Raw genomic sequence first — 19,783 nt, forward strand, 5'->3', positions numbered from 1 at the left:
ATACTGATGACTGAAATATGATATTTTGCGAAAACAGCTATCTCCTGGACGCGGGGCGCCTGCTGGTTGTCGGGCAACAGAGACAAGAATGAAGGCAGTGGACTGAGGTTTGCTATGTTTTGTTTTTATCCACGTCAGCAAAGCTTCAATATGTTGCAGCTTTGTTGCTTGCTGTTGGCTGCTGGTACATGCGGTGCAGACCAGGCAACTGGATTGCTATCTATAAAAATCTAAACGGATACACGAAAAATCAGAAGGGCAACTATGTCTAGCAGCTGCAATGACACATATGTTGGCGGCAAAATACGGCAACTGTAGTTCCGGCAGACATGGCGCGTTTTGCTTTGACTGCATTTTGATTGCAGAGAAAGAATACAGTCACAACCATATTGCGAGCGTAGAATAAATGGCTCTTAAAAAAGGAAAAGGCACAAAGACTATACAAAAGAGAAAAAAATAGTCTCGTCATTGAGAGTTTTAGGAATGCATAGATAGCAAAAGCCGACTTCGAGACTTGTGAAGTCATCAGGCAAATTACTAACAGCGCACTTAAACTCCTTTGCATTTTGCTGATAAGAATGACCGAAGCAGCACAGAGCAGTAAATTGAGCTTTAACGACGTACGTCCTTGTTTAGGGCTTTTGCTGGTGACGTTTTGTGTTCTTGACACATGTTCCTTTCTTCACGCACGACGTAGCTGAGCTGCCAACCGCAAGATAAGATATTTAAATGTTGTTTATTTCTTTTTCTGAAAACAAATTTCAACTGTCGTAGTGGAATGAATCAAAGAAAACAAAAACTCAAAGAAACTTGTTGAGCTACAACTGATTGAAATTAGAGACCGCAAAGTCTTGACTTGTAGAAGCCTAAGGTGTGGCTATGGAGATCGGCAGTTAGGCAGGGAACGACAGTGGTATTTCTGTCTTTTCCTGTTCTCATCCAAGATTGTTTACTATACTATATGTGTATATGCAAATGTCATTCAGTATATCTGCAGGTACGGTTTCTTCTTCAACGTTGAATGTGCATCGTGTGTTATGTTTTGTATTGGATACCAAAATACAATATGCTCCAGCTTTTCTGTGCGGCATATTTGTGGCTTCTTGATATTGTACAAATTTTTCCAATGATCTTTTGAGGCACATGTGTTAATTCACCAACTCTATGCTCAGTATCACAGCTCTCCTCATTCCCTTTCTTTTCACTCTCACTACTTGCGCTTGTATATTTCGCTTCCGTCATAGATTCAAGACGGCGGCCGAGTATGTGATCGATTGCCGCAGCATTGCAGTCTATTTTTTCTTCATCGTAACCTCATATGACCACCCTCATCTAAGATAAGGTGGTGACCAAGGTGCGCCACCATGCTGGTAAAGGCAGCCGCCACCATAGGTATGACACCATTCGCAAGTAACCACTTGGTGAATCGGTCAATGTGGCGTCATCACCGCCCTATGTAAGCCGAAGTGGCTCACCACCATGTACATAACGTGATCACACAATGGCCACCATGATGGTCTGCCGCCTAGATGCGAAGTTATCACATAGCGTGGCAACCGAGTAAAACGAAGAGGTTTCTCAACACTATATTGATATAGGTGTGACAACACCACAAGTTTTCCTTTCGCGCCACGTGGGCGCCACACCAGTATTTATCTCCTACAATGTCATTCCTATATATGTATGCCAGCTGGATGGGTGGCAAGATTGGGACACTTAGAACCATTATTGCTGTAAAAATTGCGGCCCACCCGTTTGGTGCAGAGGTTCGGAATTTTAGTAAACGATCTGGTACGACATGCAGCACGCAAATACTAGTCGAGCTGAGACACAGCATGTGTGAGGGATCGGGCCCGACGACCGTGTGTCTTCGAAACCGTAATGGGCGCGACCTTCGGAGCGCCGTGCCGACCGAACAAATGGTCACACAGGGACACCATGCCATCGCTAATACTGTACGCGTCATCGGTATATATTGTTACCATTTTGCCATTGCAAAGATTCTACGCTAGCGCTTCGTCGCTAGCCAATTGCTAACGCTCTGCAGTATTAACGCGAACAGTTCAAATGTTCTTTTCCAACAGCAGCTGGCATGCGGCCTAGTCACTGTGAATGTAGCGTGCGGATCGATTCTGAATTCTTTGTTTATTCATGCTCGTTGTCCCGAGAAGACGCTTTATCATTTCCTTTTTCGCGCAAGAGGTGTCGATATGTACCTCGAAGATTATAGCCACTCTAGTGGGTTTCTTCTATGCTGCAGGTTATGCTAGTCACCGTTTGCGGCTTTATCTAGGTATTTCTTCACTGTTTATATATTTAGCGGTGACGACCGCGAAAGGCATTCGTAGATCGACGACGCCTGAGCGCGATTGCGACTGCCGCCGATTGCTTAGTTCTTTTGCGGGTGCAAGTCTGCCCAATAAAGAGCTCAAGTCTCCTTAGTTCTTGCCGACGACATTGTCTCCACCACGTGACGTTTGGTGGAGGGGCCGAATCCCAACACCGTGACGCATCCCCGAAGTTTGCACCTGCCGAACAGAAACCATCAGTGCTTTTCTTTCAGCCTCGTGAGCCCCCCTGCTTCCAAGGACGACCAGACGAGGATGCGGAAGAGTGGGTCAAACTGTTCGAACGCGTGTAAACGTAAAACGCCTGCAATGACAAAACGATGCTCAATCTAGTGTACTTTGCTCTTTGTGGGTTCGCCCGAATATAGTTTAAAATCTCGACGCTCTTTTGAAGCCTTGGGCCACTTTCAAGACAAAGCTGCTTAATGTTTTTACTAGCACTATCAGAAAAAAAGGCCAGTCACACCGTCAGTCCAGAATTTGTCTCCCTAATGAGTCAGTTCTCATTTACGTAGCAGAAATGAAGCGGATATTTCGCTGTGCAGACCAAGAATGACTGCGGGAAAGAAAGTAAATTTTTTTATTGGGAGGCGTCGAAGAATCTCTTTTCGCGTGCCTCGTGAGAAACCCATCTCAAACAGTGGCCGAATTCGAAAGAGAAGCATCCTCATTAAAAAGGACCCTAGACGTCCTGAATCGACATTACATCCGGCCTCTTCAAGTGTTCTCTGCAAACAACGGCGACGCCGCAGCTACAAGTGGACAACCTCCGTGACATTATCCGTGAGATCGTTCGACAAGAGCGGCGCCGACTCCTCCCATCGTCATTGCAAAGTAGGTTGCGTCACTTACGGACTTCCTTCGCAAGAACGTTCAATAAGCATTGGGCGTTCCTAAAGCGACGGTTCTGACGGCTCCAAACAAGAAGCAGCAGCACTGAACTATGCTGCTACATTACGCCGTCCTGCACCCCGAGGCGACCCTCCAAGCCTGCCCTCGACGCCAACAAGGATATGCGATGCCTGGAGGAATGGAAACAACCACCCACTGTGGTTTTACTACGGTGAGCCCAGCCATATTCTGCGCTACGGCCCATAGAGACGCATCGGCATGCGCGGCTTCGCCATCGGCGCCCCCCCCCCCCCCGACCCCGTCCTGGCGAACGACTGTAGAGAATCAACTAGTACCTGCTGAGGACATAGTACGCGTCGTCAAGCCACCGATGCCGTTCTCCATTGCCGTACCGGTCACTATTTGCGTCGCACCGCCACAACTGCGAGCGACAAAGGTACCCTTGCCACCATAGGAGAAACTAAAAAAAGCAACCCTTGACGATTGAGTTTCTACACGGCGAACTAACGAAGATCTTCCGCCAACGACGACTAGAGACGACGCTGGAGCGTTCACATCACTGCTACGCACGATGACAGCAACCACGACGACTCGACCAGACTCCAAGCTGACACCGCAGCCCAGCGAAGAGACGACGGCGTACCCCGGTTGCGACCTCAGCATAAGACGCAACAGAGATCGAACACCAAAACCAACGTCCAATATGAGGACGCGAACAAGTTACCCAGACGTTCCTGTCGACATTCGCATGGCCACCGCTTTAGTGGACACCGGAGCTGACTATTATGTGACCAGTGCAGCGTTCGCCATCCAGCTCAAGAATGTTAGGACTCCTTGGGACAGCACGCTAAAGCAAACCGCTGATGGTAATGTTATTACGTCTTCCAGGAGATGCACCGCAATAGTGAGAGCGATTAGAGGTACTTATTTATCCTACGAGCATAGTGGTACTAAAGATTTGCTCTTGAGGCATTATCCTGTCTATGAATTTTCTCAGTAAACAGCAAACGATCAGCGACTTTCGAATAAAGCTCATCAATTTTTCGACGGACAACGCCGTACCTGCTACGGCCCCTTCGATGCAATCTGCCCCTCTGAACGTCCTGGACAAAGAATTGACCATGCCGCCCCGATCGAGCGCCGTAGTCGATTGCTTTTCTCGAAGCACTATAGCGGTCACTCGAAATGTCTTCGTCCTACCCGACTAGGCCGCTGGCGATGTACCCAGCCAAGGAAATCTGCCGACGTTCGACGTCAGCCCAGCATTACACCGGTGCAGACGAGATAAGTTTCGCTGTCTTCTTAAAAGTTACGGCGAGTTCTTTTCATCGGCGTCGAAGGTAAACAAACTCTATTGGCAAATCATCGCATTATCATTGACGAATACGCCGGATCTCTTCAAAGCCCCTATCGAATATCGCCGTGAGAACGCCAAGCCATCGTAGAGCAAGTCGATAAAATTGTTCGTGCGACAGTAATCCAGCCATTTCAGAGTCCCTGGTCAGCACCTGTCGTCCTGGTGACAAAAATGATGGAACACGTCGTTCGTGCATTGATTCGACCATCATCATCATCAGCCTGAATATACCCACTGCAGGGCGAACGCCTCTTCGATATTAACGCGGTAGCGTTAAGGAGCTCGTGTCGCAGAAAAGCCGGTGTCGTCGGCGTCGGCGGCGTTGGCCGTGAGTGATAAATCCCCGCATGCACTTCATAAATAAAAAGCAACTTCCAAGATGGGCTGGGTGGGAATCGAACCAGAGACTCCCAGTAAAACACCACATCCCAACAATCCAGGGACACGTGCTCAACTGTTTCAGGTTTCCTACATAGTAGACAGTTTGAGCCCCAAGGTATGAAAAGGCCCTTTTCTTCCATCCATGTTTTGACTCGATGCTTGAAAGCGGTACAAAAGCGCTTCCAGTGAATGCGGTGTTGCCTTAGAAACGTGCCGTAGAACGTTATACTGCGGTGTATATCGGTAATTATGAGCATGTTACTTACAGAAGTCGCAGTTACACGAGTAGCGAAGTACGTTTCCGCTACATTTCTTCTGCGCTCTGCGCACATGCAGAGCCATCTTGCGGCAAACACAGAAGAACCCCTCCTCGCAATGTGCGACGCTGCCCCGACACGTGGCACGCCACTCGCCCCTGACGTTTCGCCGTGCACCCTCACGGGTTGTAGAATCAAGCGTCTTTCCTTCTTTAGATCACTATCTTCGCTCACCCGCTTCTCCCCTTCGGGCCGCGCGGGTACCGGTGCGAGGATGCCCCAATACCCTTGCGTTTAATAAGTTTTCTCGCTCTCTCCCCTTCCAACATCCAGCGTGCGTCACACGAACAGTGGTGTTTAGGCGACGCGGCTCTTCTTTCCGCTCACAGCGCGATTGCTAGGTGCAGCGTCTGATGCCGGACGCCTCTGACGTGATCGCTGCGCCGTAGCGCTTCTGCTGAGAAAGCGTCCCCTGCGATGTGTGCCGAGCTGCTTCCGAGGAATCATGCTTCTGCGTGGTGCTCCCAAGCGAGATAGAGGACGATCCCATCAAGGCATCAGCCCCATGATCGCGTCCGCCTTCATGGCGCATCGCGTGACACCGAGTTCTTTAGTGGGCGGTGCGAACGAGGTGCAATAACGCTATCGCGTTCCACTCTTGGAGGCAAAGCTTAAGCGTCCTCCAAATTTTTTCTCCACTTAACCCGGTTCTGTGCTAGCTGCATCCACTTGACCCCTGCGAACTTCTTGACCTCATCCGCCGACCTAACATGATTGCATTGATTACCGCCGCTTGAATAGCATCACGAAGAAGGATGTTTAACCGCTTCACCCGCATCGACAACATACTGGATCATCTCTTAACGTTAAGCATTTATCGTTAATGGACCTGAAGAGCTGGTATTAGCAAATTGAGGTTAACGAACGAAAACGAGAGAAGACTGCGTTATTACGCCAGAAGGCCTTTTTGAATTTAAGGTAGGCGCATTAGACCTCTGATCCGCACCAGCGACATTCCAGCGAGTAAAGATGCCGTACTGGCCCGCTTGAATTGGCAAATTTGTCTGGTTTACTTAGACAACTTTGTGATCTTCTCTTCGAACCTTGAAGAACATCTGAAAAGGCTTCTAACAGTGCTTGACGCAATCAATTTATCAAGTTCAACGTTGAAAGCAGAGAAGTGACGCTTCGCCAGAAATTTTTCTGGGTCATATCGTCAGCAAAGAGCGGGTTCGTCACGACCAACAAAAAAAAGCTGCAACCAAACAATTACCAAAGCCAAGTGACAAGAAGCTGCACGCCGATTCCTCGACCATGAGCGTATTACCAACGTGTTGTCAAGGGCTTTTCGTGCCTCCCCGAACCCTTGACGGAGCTTAAAAGGCAGGTGTGCCATATTAATTGGATGCATCCAAGCGGAAGCTTCGAGGAACACTGCCTGCAGACTCCTCCTGTGTTAGGTCACATTGATGAGAGCGCCGCAGCTGAGATACACACCGACGCGAGCAGTGTGGGCCTGGCCGCCTTTATGTTTAGAATTCCGGACCGTAAAAAGTATTTGCCTACGCCAGCAGGCCCCTCTCGAAAGCCGATGCCAATTATTCGACTGCCGAAAAGAAGTGCCTTGCAATCTTCCGGGCACTTCAAAGTGCCGGCCGTACCTATACAGCCGACCGTTCAAATTAATAAGCAATCATCATGACTCTGCTGGCTCGCCAATTTGAAAGACCCCTCCGGCCGCCTTGCTAGATGGAGCCTACGACACTGAGAATTGGACAACTCAGTGGTCTGTAGGTCTGGTCGCAAGTATTCACATGCAGTATGCCCCGGGCTCATGTGGACATGCCCTAAAAGACGATGACGAAGACGCCTTCTTGAGAGCAAGAAGCGCCAGCAGTTTCGCTCAACAGCAGCGCTCAGACTGAGTTGAATGACCAGGCGGACTACTGAGAAAGAAAGATCACTTCCCCTCCTGATATGTTCAGACGTCAGTTGTCATTCTTCGCGCTGAGCAACGAGGTCCTCGTGAAGAACTCTATGCTGAACAAGACCACATACATTATTGTCGTGCCCAAAGAACTCCGAGGCGTTCCACGATGAACCGACAGAAGGGCACCTCGGGATGGCATGCACGTTGTATCGGATCAAAGAGAGGTATTACTGGCCACAGTTACCTACCGACGTTGCCCATTACGTGAAAACGTGCCTTAAGCGCCAGCGACGCAAGACGCCCTCGATCAGACCAGCTGGGCTACTGAACCCATTACTACCCTTGACCAAACCCTTTCGACAAATTGGGATGGATGTACTCGGCCATTTTCCGAATTCATCTGCAGGTCGTACACTGACTACCTCACCCGCTATGCCGGTGCAAAAGCACTCTCCAATGGGACCGTTGCATAAGTCGCCAAGGTTTTTGTCGAACAAATTTTCTTGCATCACGGCGCTCCAGAAGTACTTCTCATGGACAGGGGAACACCATTTACTGCGGAGCTTATGCAAGCCATCTTGACCTACAGTTATACATGCCACCGATGTACAACAGAGTACCATCCTCAGACCAACCGACTTACGGAGTGCCTCAACAAAATGATCGCAGACATGGTCGCCATGAACATAGATTCTGAGCACGAGACCTAAGATACAACGCTGCCCTGCCTGATCTTCGCGTATTACACGGCTGTCCAGGAGACAGCCAGAGCGATCCTGTTCGAGCTTGCGTATGGTATGGAGCCCATAACAACGCTCGACGCGATGTTTTCGTGGCTGACAGGAGACAACCTACACCTAGCCGCCTACCTGCAGCATGCAGAGAAAGCAAGACGGCTCGCCCGGCTGCGCATCATAGACCAATAACGCACCGACACCTGACGATACAACTTACGACGACGTGACGCAGGGTACAAAACAGTTAATCAAGTTTGGATTTGGATGCCGATACGCCGTTGCCGAGTCAGTGAAAAGGCCTTGCGGTGGTACTTCGGCCTATTCAAAATCATTCGACGTATCAGACAGCTTAGCTATGAAGTCACCCTCGACGGCACGACCACATCTCAGCGGCGCCGGGCGCGTCGAGAAGTCGTCTACGTTGTGTGCCTAAAGCCTTATTACGCGCGCTGAAGGGCTATAGTTACTTTATATTCCCCCATTTCGTTTACCTTTCTCTGTCGGTGTTGTAAGCATCGAGGCTATGATTTTTTTTTATGGGTGAGTAATGTCGCGAACCATTCAAATCGTACAACAAAATAGAAGCCCAGGTACAGAAATGAACTGAAGAACGGCTGATTGGGTTTATCAAAAGCTATCTTCTCGATCGTTAACCTCCAAGGGTCAAGGCACACCTTTGGTCCAAGGCGTTGGCAAAGTAACAATAATATCGAATACAATATCCACACCTAAATTCCGCTTATTAAGCTTAGTTTTCAGTTACAGTTGAGTTAAAAGCCGACGCGTAACATAACGGACTTTTACTTCACTAAGGAAAAAAATACTTGTTTCGCCGTATCGCATTGGTCGCCCTTTACGGATATGATGAATGGTGACATATTTCTATGACAAGGTAAGCAGTGGTTCGTATGATGTCCGTTATGCTTACCTGAAGGCTATAATTAAGAAACAGGGCTTGTTTACTTAGAATACATGTCATCTTTAAATCGACTGTTAACTTAAGAAAGGTAAGCTTTACTCTGAAGGAAAGAAGAAAGCCGCAGCTAACTCGAGACAGGGAACAGAAGCACTCCCCTACTGAAAAAACTGTAAGGGGCAATAACCTTACATCTTCTCACACAATCTCACTCAATTCACATAAGAAATCACGTACAAGTCGCCTATAATTGCACAAGTCCTCCTAGTTTCTTGTACATTATCATAAATTATGTACGATATTTTATGATAATGATGCGCACCGTGTGAGACTCTATGCGATTAAATGAGATTTTATGAGGTTATTGCCCCGTAGAACTTTTGGTTTTTCAGTAGGGTCCTGCCGTCACGCGGTGAAACATATTTTTTGCCACCCTAGCCATTCATGGTGTTTCTGCGGATCACGGTTCATACTGTGCAGATATGTAATGTCCTGCGCGGTACTGATGGCTATTGCCATAGACTAGATAATTTGTACTCAGCTAAGTTTTTGGAGGTGACCCGACAATTGGGAATTAAAGAAATGTGCAATAAGGCTAGATGCCAACTCAGTAATGTTGCAAACGGGCAGAATGCGGATGTGCGAGAGAACCGACGTGGTACAATAATTCCACAGAAAATAGCAGCGTTCTCACATATTAATTGGAATGTGCATTCAGAACAATTTTGAGCCATGAAGTATAGAGCGCGGCTGGTTGAAAAACACAATTCTGAAATCTTATTTTCTGCCACCTAGCAATATCAATCCTATTCACATGCACTGCTTCATGAAGCCTCATTGTCACACCCACCAGAGTGAGTATGTAACGATTTCCTTTTCTGGACGCCGATATTATAGTTCCAGTAACATCCACAGCTACTCAATAAAATGGTCGGTAGATCATGGGCACTGTATTTGAAAGTACTGGACCCATCTTTGCGCCTTTATATTGTGTCAGGAGTAGTGCTGCATGATTTCACACATCTTTTCATCTCGCTTTGAATTCTCGGCCAAAAGGAACATTCTGTTGTCTTTCATATGCTGTTGACACTCTAGCGTCCAGCTAAAATTGAGTTATAATCTACGCGTGAGACCCCTTGTGTCAGATATTATACAGTCATTAATTAGGTGATTTCTCTTGTTGTGTTAAAGAAACACCGCCCATATAGTTGGTCTGCTTGAAGCCGGAACGAGTGTATCGTTTTGCTTACCTTTCTTCTCAGCGAGTCACCGCCTTGTTGAAACAGTCCAAAAGAGACTGGTCCTTTGTGGTTTGTGGGGTTTAACATCCCGAAATGAGTCAGGCAATGAGAGACGCTGTGTGTAGGACTCCAGAAATTCGACCACCTGGGGCTCTTTAACGTGCACTGACATCGCACAGAACACGGGCGCCATGCTTTTCGCCTCCATCGAAAAGCGGCCGCCGAGGCCGGGATTCCATTTCGCGACCTCGGGAACAGTAGTCGAGCGCCGTAACCACTGCGCCAACCTGGCAGGGTTCTTAGTTATTGTGTAGGGACCTGAGAAGTAATAAAATTGTTATAATATTTCCTCATTCAACTTTAACTTATTTTAGGTCTGGGTGCTGCCGATGAGGTGTCCATAGCCGCAGAGAGCGCCTGCGTTCCCTCTCTCGTTCCGGCGAAGTGTTTCATCTGATGCATCGTCTTGATCATAAAACTAAGCATCATCACTGACATGATGAGCATCATTGTCTCCCGTACGCAATGTCATCATTTAATTTAGTTCGGGATCGCCAGCACGTCGTTCCCACCAATATTTCCATTAATTTTCATACAACGCATTTTCTACAAACTTCGCGATTAACCACGCTTATTAGTATGTGGTCGACACCACGCTCCTTACTTCTGGAATTCGACGCCCAGCGCTGTTGACCAATACCACGCTGACGTCTTGCTCAACTGAATTCTGGATCACGTAAAAGAGTCTACTCTCAATAAAGCCATACAATCACCGCTATATCGCAGCACAAAGGTATACCTACCATGAATTTCATCCTCCACCGTAAGTGTATGTTCGTTATAAGACAACCATCGATACTCACTTGTGCGCGTCACGGCTTTGAAGCGACAATCGCGTGTACTCTCATGCGACTCCACCAGCTTTCTTTCCGGGTGAGGAGCGCAAGCATCTCTTTCCCGTGGTCGAAGTTTACACTCAATGGTGTCGAGTTCCTTTCTGTTGCCGTTTTGGCAAACTGGGGGGCCCTTTTCGCGAACACAGCCTAACAGACCGTTGACCACTGTGCATTCTTACACGACTACACAAGAAATGTCCGTTGTGCGCTTCTGGAGACCTCACTAGGGGCTCTGTATCGAGACACATGAGAATCTTGTTTCAGCGTTCCATCTTTCATCTTGACTAAGTTCTTAACTGCTGCGCCTCTATGAACTGATTAGCATAGTCAGCAGTTTTTCTTCATGGCATCATTTTGTGCTCTTTGAAAAATACTTAAAGCTTAAAGCTGCAACGTGCTGAAAAAACTGTTTATTAGTATCGCGGTTCTTAACCTTCTTGTTGTCTTATCCAATGATTAAAATTTTAAAGACGACATACGAACTGATTTGCAACCATGGCGTCCTCAGGGTTTGTAGGCGAAGCCTTTTCACCAAACCCGTCTCCAGTGCACTGAAACAATTATAATAAAAAAATCTGTTTTTTACCTGTCTTACTCCAACGACGCAGAGGGGCTGCCTTCATCCAAAGACGCCAAGGGCCTCTGCCACCAGACACATGCTCAGAGCAGCAGTCAACCTGCTCTACGACCAAACCTGTCCTAGCACTAGCATCTCAAAACGATGGAGGTAAATATCTGTCATCTGTCTTCTCATGAAACGGGGCCATTAGTGTTTTCGGGCAACCTATAAGCGCACCCTAAGACTACCCAACTGAAGCCATCGAGTGCGTTTCGTTTTACGGACCCTGCTGTTCGCTAACTGCAACTCACTGTTTTTAGCCACTGACTTTCGCATTCTTGAGCCTCTCTTTCAGGAGAAAGCTCTTTAACCTTGCGTTTGGAACGGGCTACTCGGCGTTCCTCCTTTTCATTTTCACTTGCTACCTGACTTTCCTCCTCCTGGCGTTCCTCTGTCTCGCGGGCATCTTAAAGGGACACTGCGGTTGTCATGAAATGTGTTAATACTTGATATTTCTAAAGCAGGTAATCTCAGCAGGGTATATTTCTGAAGCAGATTAGACCTGCCCAATCGCCGACTGAAAACGAGCAATTCAACTCTCTCCCCCCTCTCGCAACTGCTACAGAGGATAAAAGCAGAAAGAGAAATCTCGCTTCTACGTCTCTTGTGACATCACTTTGCGGACCCTGAGGCATTCAAAGTCACCAGAGGAAGCGTTCGGTGTGCGCTGTTTCTTGTCTTGCGGGCGTTGTCGACATACTAAACATGTCAGCTTTGTGTTGTGTGCCCGATACAGCAATGCTCTCGTGGTGTTTGGATGCACGAGAAGCTGTGGCCGCTACGAGGTTGTCTTCCATCATTTCTTGCTGTGTCAAACGCTCGCGGCGCAGTGGGACGATGCTGGAAAGAGGTAAATTCAAGCCGACTAAAGAAAACATTATACTCGAAGCATATTCGTTTTTATGGATACGTGCAGTTTGTTACTAATGCGATTTCTGTAGGGCTTTGCCAAAAAGGCATAGCTGAACCATGGCGTGGTTCCGTCTATTTCTTCGCAGAATAGGGTCGTTCCAGTCACCATTCTCTAGAACTGCGGGTATTGAAAGAAGAAAAAGTAGGTAAGGATTGTACTTCTGACTGTTGTTCCATTACTTTCTTAATATTCAGGTCTGATTCGTGTGTGAACAATCGCTTTTCGCTCTGATTGCAATCTGTTCAAGTAGTGCAGTTTCGCGGTGGGACGAGCAGGCAGAATCGGCATTTGGTTGAATTGCGCGTCTCGTTTTTTTTTTGCGCAAACTTATGCGCAGTGATTTCTTTGCTAAACATCAGACAACTCATCAGCCGCACGCGCTGATGAACCTTTGCGAATTAACGAGCAAATGATTAGGCAGAGCCCACAGTTGCATCGTAGCTAATTTGTGACTGCTTTGCGAGATCCTTTTATGCATGGCACGTGCCTATTAGGTTGGTGGGACACCTACACGAGCGTTATTAGAATATAAGGCGTGTAACACTCAGCTGAGAATGGGCGCATTCAAGTATGGAGCGCACTGAGAGGTTTCATTTGATGCGTCCAAGCAAGTAATAGCAGATGTTGTTCATAACTCGCCTCGTAATTTTGCAAAAAAAATTGCTACCTCGTCATTTTACATAGCTCTGTCCTGTTTCGGGATGCAAATGAAATTAAAATGAAACCGACGAGGCCCTTGTAAGAAAACATTTCAGAGCATGGTTTTCTCGTAAATGTATATTGGTGCGGTGGAGCTGCAGCTTGGCTTTCCCCATACGACAGCAGTCTATTCACTAATCCTATATTGTCTGTGTAGGACAAAACGGAGAAGTCCTATAAGCGTGCTGAATGTAATGACTCAAGCTGTATTTTGCGCGTGTTTGACTTGATTTCAAGCCCAAGAGGTTTCATACCTTGCGTGCATCACAGAGCTCGGCAACAGTGATCCGCTTACACTTGATTTTTCTGGTGGTAGCTGTGTACTGCTTCACTCTTACCATAAATTTTTTTCGTTTTCCCAAGATATAAAGCATTGCACTCAAAACAGAATTTGCTACACCATTCTTTGAGCCCTTTTGCACAACAATGGTTTTCTGGCTGGGAAGGAGCCCTTAGATTGACGTAGTCGGCTAGTCATCGCTCGCTGCCCTTCCTTCCCAGGAGTATGCGCGAGGAGGTCTCGCTGAGCGGCATTTAGATTCTGATAATAATGACATACACTACTTTTCAAAATGCCTTACTCTTTACCACAACATGATTTCATCCAAAGCCTGCGCTTACCACAACGCAAGTGCTGAATTGTTTGTGGACGCATCTGGTACGGATACATGCGGTGAAAATTCCGAAGGCCATTGGTGAGAAAATGGCATGCCATAATGACATTCACAAAGTCGCAGAGAGCTGCGATTAGCACACAGCGCTCCAACGGAGCGGCATCGGCAGCTTCTTCGATCCTCAAATTGTCGTCACGTGACGACTTGGACAATCACAGGCAGTGCCGCGACCCCGGCTGTCTATCCCTGTCGCGCGGGCTACGTATTTTGTGTTGGAAAAAGGCTATTTCTGCGTTTTTTTTTGCATGGATTCAATCTAATATTAGATTTTTCAGCATGAAACGCTGTCGGTTTCTGCTGAAAGGCCGATTTTTGCAAAACGTGCTGCAGTGTCCCCTTAACGAGCTTGTGCTATTTTGTCTAATAAAATTCAACAAGGTTGACGACTGGACGAGTTGGTAACGGTTTATTTTAAACCAGCCACAACACGAGACACAGGAAAGAAGAGAACAAGACAATGAAGGAATTCGCTCTGTAAGAAAAATCGATAGTTAGGCCACAACTCTGAATTTTCTTCTTTTCCTGCTATTTCACCGGTTGGGTTGTGCGCGCGCATTTCAAAACGGATATTCGTTGTTTTCTTTCCTTCAATAAATATTCAGTTGTTAGTCCAGCCTCGTCTTGCTTTCTTATGTCCTCTGTCTCGTCTTTTGGCTGATTTAAAATGAGCTATTTTCTCTATACTCGTTTTTACATCGCCCGAATACCTAGCCAGCGAATAATCCTTAATAACCCTAATTTCAACGTAAGCACTAAAATATTCTTGAAATTGATCTTGGCTTAAAAATTAACATACCATCAAACAGTTATTCGCGACAAATGGATCAAAAATAGAATCTTGTCAGGTGGCTCAAAATAGTCGCAAAGAACTCACGCTGTAGGATTGTAAGCGTTCTGCGTGTGGGCAAGCTTATGGAGCAGAGAGACAGCTTGGAAGGGGGAACGTAAAGCACCACACTTTATTCAAGACAAAAAGAAAACTACAAACAACGAAAACGCCAGACATAAAAGAAAATAAAGCGACAGATAACGCAGTCCTATCACACTAATGTTCTCAGCACTTAACACAAAAAGATATACTCAAGAAGTCCTATTCAAACATCGGGTGGTCAGCATATCATCTCGAGCACGGTGCATCCTATGGAGATATCTAACGCCAACTAGAGGAAATTCTTCCAGGCTGGGCAGCTTCCGGGGCCACGTGAACATACGTCATCGTTTTGGGGCAGTCGTCTTCGGCGCGGTGGCGGCTGTAGTGGCATGCTTGGACGCGCCCGAGGTCGCTGAAAAGCGTAGTTTCTTGCTCGAATCTTTATTTCTACGCGTGAACGGTAATGGTGACTGACATCGGTGTTTATCGCGTGTTATGTGTTCCGAACAGGGCTGTGCAGAAACAGAACCAACTGCGAAATGCCTGGGAAGTGTTGTGTGCCGCGTGCAATGGCAACTACAAGACAGGCTCCAAAATGCACGTCTTCTCGTTCCCTAAAGCCGACGGAGCAAAGAAAGCCTTGATACGTGCAATTCCACGCGAAAACCTGGTCGTGTCTGTAAACTCCAGGGTGAGACATTTTGCTACTTACTTTTTCCCAGCAAGTTGCTTCTACCCTTGGGGCTGCAATTTTTGCTTACAACTTCTTTGTGGCGCGTAAAAAATAAATGCGTCAGGCATAGCTCGCGATGTCAAGTAGCCGTACTTATTTTAGGGTATATTTCATCATCATCAGCCTGACTATACCCACTGCAGGGCGAAGGCCTCTCCCATATTTCTCCACTTAACCCGGTTCTGTGCTAGCTGCATCCACTAGACCCCTGCGAACTTCTTAACCTCATCCGCCCATCTAACTTTCTGCCGTCCCCTGCTACGCTTTCCTTCCCTTGGAATTCAGTTTGTTACCCTAAGCCACCATCGGTTATCCTCTCTTCGCACTACATGTCCTGCCCATGCTTAGTTCTTCTGCTTAATTTCCACTTGAATGTCGGTAACTTGAGTTATTTCTCTGACCCACTCTGCACGCTTCCTATCTCATAATGTTACCCCTACCATTTTTCGTTCCATAGCCATCTGGGTTGTCCTGAACTTAAGTAGAACCCTCTTGGTTAGCCTCCAAGTTTAAGCCCAATAGGTGAGTACAGGTAAGATGCAACTGTTATATACTTTCCTCTTTAGCGATACCGGTCTGCGAACGTCACTTTAAAGCCGAATACATCGTTCGACAAGCAAACTGTATTGACCAAGCCACCGGCCGCACAGTGACCGCGTTGCTCTCGCGTTTGCGGCTTCAACTTGAGGCCATACCGACGGTATTCCCCGATTGCCTAAGCTACCTGTCCAGAGAAGGGACTATACGAGAGAACCCAGAGAACAAGCGAATGCGCTTAGACGCCGCTGGCCTTGAGAAAGCGCTCGCGGAGTCAATTATCGCTGCCAAGAATGAGGACGAAGCAGACAAGCTTTGCGATTTGAAAGCTATTTCATTATGCGTTTTTCAAGACCATCAAAGACACATATATTTTAGAGAGTGAGCAGTTACTTCTGTACGGCTACGCTCTGTTCAGGAACGTTGTTTCTCCAACAGACATTGAGAAACAGAATGTTAAACTTGCTTTGCCGATATTCAGCGATTCCGGACCGAACGAACCGAGTGATTGGAGCTAAGCCCAACCTAAAATACCACAAAGAAACCGCCAGGTTCATAGATATTGTGACATACATACCCTGCGTTGCTGGACGTTGAAGAAGACAACGATCAGTAACAGAGACACACAAGAAGATAAAGTGGTAGCAACGGTTAGTGCTAAAAGAAGGTTGACGCGACTGTGCTTCTGTGTTCTGTGTACTATGTTATCTTAGACTAACCTTCGTGGACTAACCTTGCCACGTGTCATCTTGGTGGAGGTGACTAAAGAACCCCGTGTGCACAGATAAATCCATTCAAGCAGCCAAAAGCTGGATTTGTGCAGTGCCCACCACCTACCTGGGATCGCAGCGTCAACAGCGGCCACTATGACCTCTGAGGTAGCTCCTACCACAGCAGCAACATCGGCTCCGTCACTCGTCTTCACAAAAATCCGCCTCCTTCTCATCTTTAATGGCGAAGAAAAGACAGATGTTGACGATTGGCTGGATGAATACGAGCACTGCAGCAGGAACAACCAGTTGAACGCGACCATCATGCTGGCGAATCTCATTTTCTATTTGGCGGGAACCGTTCGCACGTGGTTCTAAAATCACGAGAATCAGCTGGTGACTTGGGAAATTTTCAAGCAAAAGCTTCACGACTTGTTCGGGAAGCCTATTGGACGGTACTTTTGCAGCCAAAGCTAACCGTTTGTCTCGCGCTCAATCCACCACGGAGTCCTACCTTGCCTACATTCAGGACGTGGTCGCGTTGTGTCGTAAGGCGAACAGCTCCATGCTGAAAAGTGAAAAGGTAGAGCACATCCTCAAGGGCACCGCAGATGATGCGTTCAGGATCCTCTTCTGCATGGATTGCTCTACCGTCGAGTAGGAGCTTCAAGTCTGCCGAAGATTCGAGCAGGCTAAACAACGCCTCGTACATCGCTTTGAGCGCCTTCCGAACAAAGCAGCTACATCATCCTACGATGATCTGCTTCCTCTGCAACAGCCTTCTCATTCCACAACCATGACTCGGATCGTCCAGCGAGAACTCGAGTCCTTAGCTCCTGTACCACTCCCATCTCCACGGCCTGACACCGTGGCCGTGATACAAACTGTTGTCTGCCAGGAACTTGCCAACGTCGGTCTTTCCTCCAACCCCGTAGCGCCCTCGTCACCATCGCATCCTAACGTTCCTGTAGTGGCTGCTGCAACCACTAGCCAAGGTCCCCCACGTCGCTACGTTAGTCACAATCTTGCAAAGTGGCGCACCTGAGACGACAGGCCAATCTGTTTTATTTGCTGTCGAGCCGGCCACACTTCACGTAATTGCCACAGTCGTAGCTTTCCCACCCCTCGTTCTTATTACAACGCTGACCGTCGGTATTACTCGGTATAATGGTAAAATGGCGGAACGTTGTCAACGTCAAAACGCATTTCAAAGGACTGAGACTAAAGGAGGAATATCAAAAACCACTGTATACCCTTCTCCATTCGAATCGAGGCTTTCCTTTCTGAGCGATTTCTTAGACTGGTTGCAGGAATGGCAGGAAAGGAGTCCCGACGCCTGTAAGTTGTCTGATGAAACTCATGGCGCTTTGATCCAGACGACTCAAGCATTTATTGAAATTGCAAGAGACTGCTTTGAGGAGCTCAAGATGTCCTTCGTGCTTCTTGGGAAGTTCCAGACGGACCTTCTAGAAGACCGCTTTGGATGCTACCGACGACTGACTGGTTCGCAATATCATTTGTCTGCAAGGCAAATCTATGAATGTGAGAATAAGTTGCGATTACTGAGCATACTTCCATAAATGAGCGCGGTATCTGCAATCAACAACGAGAAAAATCAAAATTGGGAAGAGCTTCAAATGAAAGCAGCCGTGCCAAGCGGAAAATTGAACATTGTTGTGACCGAACAGGCGCTGTCAAAAAGTAAGGATGCCATTCCAGTCATTGCTTATGTGGCTGTTCCTCGGTGCACATCGCTATGAAGAGGTTGAAATCGCCAAATGCAATGAGCTCTTGACAATTGAGAAGACTGTCGCAGTTTCGCCTGACAATCCCATGCACAGTCTTGTCAAAGCAATTGACAGTGGAGGGCCGGGTTACCCAGCAATGCCAGCTGGGAATGCTGCGGCTCACCACAAGGTGGAAAAGTTGTCCAAGCGAGCAGAATTTCTAAAGGTCCAAAGCCAGCGCCAAGTGGCTAGCGAACTCGCACTGCAACTGCTCAGTGATGAAGAGTTTTCATACTTCGACGTCAGTGAATAGGGACACACGAATGAGATAGGGCTGAAATATGTGTTGTGGTGCAGCACAACCATTCTCCTCAAAAATTTCATTCGACGATTGAATGAAAAGGTGTCTGATCCGGACAACAAGAGTAAGATCGGAAGCTGCAAACTTCGACAAATAAATGAGCAAACCACAGATGCCTGTAGAAAACACATGGTTCTCTGCTATGATTTAATGCCTGAATTTAGAGAGAATACTGCACGTGTAGCCTAAAAAAAAAGAGATGAGCGCTCTATATACGGATTGTGCTGAAGCGCTCCTTCACATGAGCCGAACGGCGGCCCTGTCCAGCCTATGTCACTCAGCCCCCCTGACCATGAGCCAGTATAGGTGGCTTTGAGAGGTCCAAGAGGAGAAATTACTTCTCATAGATGCTGCTACCTGGCCTTAGCTCTAAATCGGCGATCTGGTGTCCGGGAACTTGTGACAGAGTAACGTTGGTAGCGGTAGCAGCATGCTGTGTCGGCGTCCTGGAGGCGTTTACACAGGCCCCGTGTTCCGAAATCGGGGTCCGCGTTGTGATGCACAGTGTCAGAGGGTACGTCCGTGGAGACCACGCCTGACTTGAAGCCCTCATTATCGAAAACTAGCTGCAACCGACGGCTGTGCAGGAGAGTGTGTGCTTAGAATTTTAATCCCTCATATTCTATTCGCCTTCTTGGCGTTTTGAAACATTGCACCCCTGGCCATGTCGCCACTTCTTTTTTATATGCCTACTTCATTCTTCCTCACCTGTAACGTTTTCGGCTTCGTCGTCGTCATCTCCATCTCCTGCAAAAATACCACTGCACTGTGTCTCTCCTTGCCTCTTTTCTTTCTCTTCCACTTCGCGGGCCATTTGGTAGCTCAAGTCTTTTATTCCTCCACTCTTTCATTCGCTGGTGACACTCAGTAGTGTCGCTAGAATACGAATGTGTCGAAGTATAGACAGCGGTACAACCATTCCAGAGAAAAGAGCCAGTATTCGCACACATCGAGAGGGAACATGGATTCAGAAACACTTTGCGCCATGTAACAGCATGATGATTTCAGCCAGCTAAAATTCCAG

At 47.4% G+C, this 19,783-nt stretch overlaps 1 pseudogene; it reads left to right on the forward strand.

Annotated features, from left to right (window-relative positions):
- The first annotated feature begins 3,771 nt into the window (after nt 1-3,771).
- Nucleotides 3,772-18,711, forward strand: LOC146195715 (uncharacterized; annotated as a pseudogene).
- Nucleotides 18,712-19,783: the final 1,072 nt, after the last annotated feature.

Source organism: Amblyomma maculatum, chromosome 3 (genome assembly GCF_055883805.1).
Source record: "Amblyomma maculatum isolate TAMU_Amacu chromosome 3, ASM5588380v1, whole genome shotgun sequence".
Taxonomy (NCBI): domain Eukaryota; kingdom Metazoa; phylum Arthropoda; class Arachnida; order Ixodida; family Ixodidae; genus Amblyomma; species Amblyomma maculatum.